Genomic DNA, 4,937 nt, shown 5'->3' on the forward strand with positions numbered 1-4,937 from the left:
AAAAGAAAAAAAAAAAAAAGTTAAGATGCAGACTACGAGTTTTGCAAAATGGTGCAGCCATTGTGGGAAACGGGATGGAGGTTCCTCAAAAAATTAAAATAGGATCCAGTAATTCCACTACTGTGCATTTACCCCCAAAAAATGAAAACACTAAATCAAAAAGACATATGCACCCCTATGTTTATTATAACATTTTTTTACTATTTATTTTAGATACAAAATGGCCTCCCCTCCCAATTACCCAATAGAGTAAATAAATAGCATTCATTTACCCTATGTTTATTATAACATTATTTACTATAGCCAAGATATGCAAGCAACCCAAGTGTCCATTGGTAAATGAATGGATAAAAAAAGATATGGTATAGATATCCAGTGGAATTTAATGCAGCCATAAAAAGAAATGAGACCTTGCCATTTTCAAGAACATGGATGTACCTGGAGAGGGTATTATGCTAAGTGAAATAAGTCCATCAGAGAAAGACCAATACTATACAATTTCACACTGGAATTTAAGAAACAAAACAAATGAACAAAGGAAAAAAGAGATAAACAAGAAAACAGACTCTCTCTCTCTCTTTAAATATTTTATTTATTTATCTGACAGAGAGATAGAGAGCACAAGTAGGGGAGACGCAAGCAGAGGGACAAGGAGAAGCAGGATCTCCGCTGAGAATGGAGCCTGATGCGGGGCTTGATCCCAGAACCCTGGGAACATAACCCCAGACGAAGACAGCCACTTAACCGACTGAGCCACCCAGGCGCCCCAAGAAAACAGACTCTTAACTACACAGAACAAACTGGTGGTTGCCAAAGAGGAGTTGGGCAAGGGGATGGGTGAAATAGGGGAAGGGGATCAAGAGTGAGTCATGTAAAGAATTGTTGAATAACTATATTGTACACCTGAAACTAATATAGGAAGGAAGGAAGGCAGGAAGGAAGGGGACGGGACATATTTCCTGTGAAAGATCAAGCACTGCTTTCACACTGGAATTCAGCTCTTTTGTAGATAAATTTAGTACCTATTATCTGGCTATCTCACTATAGATCCTCTTTGACCTAATTTACAGGGTTCAAAGAATTGCAATAGATGACATTTATAAGTGAAGCACAAAAAAGAAAAGGCATTATCTCTCCATGTTCAGGATGTAATACATTTATGCATATAAGATATATATCATATGTAAAATACAGTAATATATATTACTAAAAATCTTGCTTATTTTTCAGAAAATAACTTTAAATAATTCTTTCCGTATTACTTTCAAGTCAATAAACTATTTTGCAGAGAAAAAAAATGCAGACTGCAAGTTCAATAAGAAAAAAACTATATTGTACAATTTGTAGTTAAATAATGTGAGCCTCAAGTTATCTGATCAAAGATAAATAGCCAATTTGATGAGAATCTGTGGGACAGAGTCAGTGGGAAAGAAAGACATATTGAAGAAAAAGTGTCTCAGAAATATTTTTTGTACAGCATAATGCATAAGTATAATTCTGCTGACAAATGATTAAAATAAAAATATGATATGGGCCCAGATTGAGATGACACGAATCTTTCTGTGCACACTGGAAAGTGTAAGATGAGACTACCTTGACCTTTTCTAGTTCAACACCCTTCCCCATGCTAGGCTAGTACAAAGTTCAATTTGAGTCACATGGGAGTGTGGCAGACTGTGTTTTCTGAAGATAGTCACAGACTTCCTCTCATCCTACGTGCTATACTTGCAGGGAAGTTTTGACAATCTTTCATCAAGTGATGAGATTGTTGTTCCTTCCTCTGAACCTGAGGTGGTAGAAGTGACACCATGTACTTCCTCGGCTAGGTCTTCCCAGGTCTTTTGGGACACCTACTCTTGGATATTAGTCACCACGCATGAGAGGAAGCCCAAAGAGCCTTTGGACAAGCCTGTGTGGAGATAATCTAAAGATCTGATATCTTGGCCTATAGCTGCATGAGTTCCCAGTCAAGAGCAGAAGCAACTCATCAACTATGGGAATGAACCATCTTGAAAGTAGATTCTCCAGTCCTAAGTCAAGCTGTTTAGGTGAACTTGGAAGGAAGAGAGAGGAGACCAACCTAAATTGCAGATTCATGAACAAAATAAAAGATATTTTGTTATGTCAAGCCAGTAAGCTATGGGGTGGTTTGTCACAGAGCCATAGATAATTTATACAAGGCCCTTCCCCTAATACCCTGCAGAGTTATGCAAACATCTCAGGCATCTCAAGCAGAGCTAAACCTGGAGGAAGGAAGGAAGGAGGAGGAAGGAGCTCTGGAATTTGGACATCTGGTTACAACTGAGGTGCCGCTAACCAAGCCAATAAGAGATCCTGAAGTCCAGCATCTTTGGCTCCTCCTTGGGTAGCAAATGAGCAGGACATTTGTCTACCCTCAAAGCATGATAGGCATCCTCCACCATCTTCCCCACCCCCACCGCAGGGTCCCTGCACCAAGGAACGCCACCACCTCCATCTCTTTCCATTTGGAGACTGTCTCTCTTCTTGACTATGCTTCTCCATCTTCTCCTGTGGGCAAAGGAGTCAGAGGACCTTCTTGAACAGGAGATTGAAAGGATATTGAGATAGGAACACACACACACACACACACACACACACACACACACTAATAGCTCAGTAATTTACCTGTCACATTTATATTTTGTTGGGGAGGCCACTGAGAGGACAGAATGGCTACAAGAAAGTGAGAACACTATTGATAATTATAGGAATAAAAAAACCCATTATGGGCCAAGGTTATAATAAAGTATCATTCACAGATTAAATATTTCTCAAAAGCTATGCAAACACACATACTGTACACACATTATTGGAAATAATACAGAAACTGGCTAACTCTAGGAGAGTGAAAGCAGCCAAAGTAACAAGATGGTCAGTTACTTTAAAAAAAAAAAAAGAAAGGATACTGAACTGGAGATCAGAAAGTTGGTCTCATCTTAGTGTGTGTTCTTATCCTGGGAACATAATTTGTTCCATGGTTTAGTTTTCTTGTCAGTGAGATGAAAGTTTGAAAGGGATCGTTTTGAAGCCCCCTTGAACCCCATAGCCCTACAACTCCCATACAAGTCATGCTAACACAGACTGGTCCAGTTAATAACCAATCTGCTTACACTATGAGAAAATCAGTTGGAATTTGGGTGCAAACATCAGAATTTTCTGCCACTCTGTGCCAGAAATTAAATTAGACTCACATAACTTTATATATCCCCAAACTAGCCAAAAGTAAACAAGAAATGTAAAAAGAGTAGGGAACACGTGGAAGTGTTCTATGAATATTCGTTGAGTGATAATTATAGTCCATGACATGATATCATTTGTTCTAATTATCTTCTAGTCCACAGTCCAGGGGTCAGATGCTCGTTTACATGTCTTTATACCTGTTTGCACGTACATGTGTTGTCAGATCCTGATCAAGCAGACAGTTCATGAAAGATTTTGATGATCATAATTTATATATATTCCACTTAAAGACTATGAAGAAAATCCCAATTGCTTATATTCAATGTTAGTTATTAAGACAAATAATGTTCTTAACTTTCTGTTGACAGTACTTTAGGATGAAAAATTTAAGAATTCCTGGTGTGAAGAACTTAATATCATATAAAAAAAAACATAATTTGGGACGCCTGGGTGGCTCAGTTGGTTAAGCGGCTGCCTTCGGCTCAAGTCATGATCCCAGCGTCCTGGGATCGAGTCCCACATTGGGCTCCTTGCTCTGCGGGGAGCCTGCTTCTCCCTCTGCCTCTGCTTACCACTCTGTCTGCCTGTGCTCACTCGCGCTCTCTCTCTCTAACAAATAAATAAATTAAAAAAAAAAAAAACATAATTTGGGGAAGACTGAATTTACCAGGGATCCAATGGAATTCTTGTATTTTTCACATTTCATAAAAATTAAAATAGCTTGCTGAAATAATGTGTCTTAATGATATTTATAGTAGCATCATTTGTAATAGGAAAACACTGGAAACAAAATAAATATTCATCATAAGAGAATTCATGAATTCAATTATGATACATCCACATACTGGAATACTATGTAGCCATCAAAAGGAACAAGAACATATTCTATGTACATTGTCATAGTGAAGAAAGCGTGGTACAGAATAGTGAGGTTAACACCTATTATGGTTTTTGACTGTTTACGACATATCAGGAGCTGGGAAGATACAGTAACTGTGACCAGCAGCTCCCTCTGGAAGATAGAAAGGAGTAGGTAAGTACTCTACTGTAGCCAGGGGAAAACGAGTCTTGATTTGCACTGTGCTTTCCTTCTTACCTTTTGGACTTATATACCACATGGGAAAAAAAAAATTAAGCAGTAAGAGTGTACTAAATAAAGATGGCATCAATGCCATTTACACATGGGGAATCATAATGGTGAGGAGCTCCAAAGTGTCATACATTGCTAACCTTCTATCCCTGTTTTACCTTCTGTTTCTCCTATATTCTTTCCTCCCATTTGTCAGATTTCTTTGTTCAATTATGTTGAATGGAATTAACTTAAAATATGCAGTTTAAAAAAATAAATAATTACTACTCCTCCAAAACCTCCCAAAATGCCAAAAAAAAAACCCCAAAAAACAAAAAACCCAAACCCACAAAACAACAAACAAAACACAAGAAAACAGATCTTCAAAGTTAAGAGAAAGCTATCCAGAAGTCAGTCCACATACACTACATTTTAGGAAAAGATTTTATAGTGAGGGAAGGATTACTGTTTTGTCTCCATTCATACAGATCTTTCCCCCTATGATTTTTGTACTGAATGCTTACACAGAGGTAGCAGAGGGGGTGGGCATGGATTCTAGGGGGCCAAAACTGTCCTCACAGAATGGTTATTCTCAGGAACAATGGAGAAGGAACTGCCATATGAATATGGTTCTAAAACTAGTGACCTTATCTAAGGATGCTAGGGA

This window comes from Martes martes (genome assembly GCF_963455335.1).
Source record: "Martes martes genome assembly, chromosome: 12".
In the NCBI taxonomy this organism is placed as follows: domain Eukaryota; kingdom Metazoa; phylum Chordata; class Mammalia; order Carnivora; family Mustelidae; genus Martes; species Martes martes.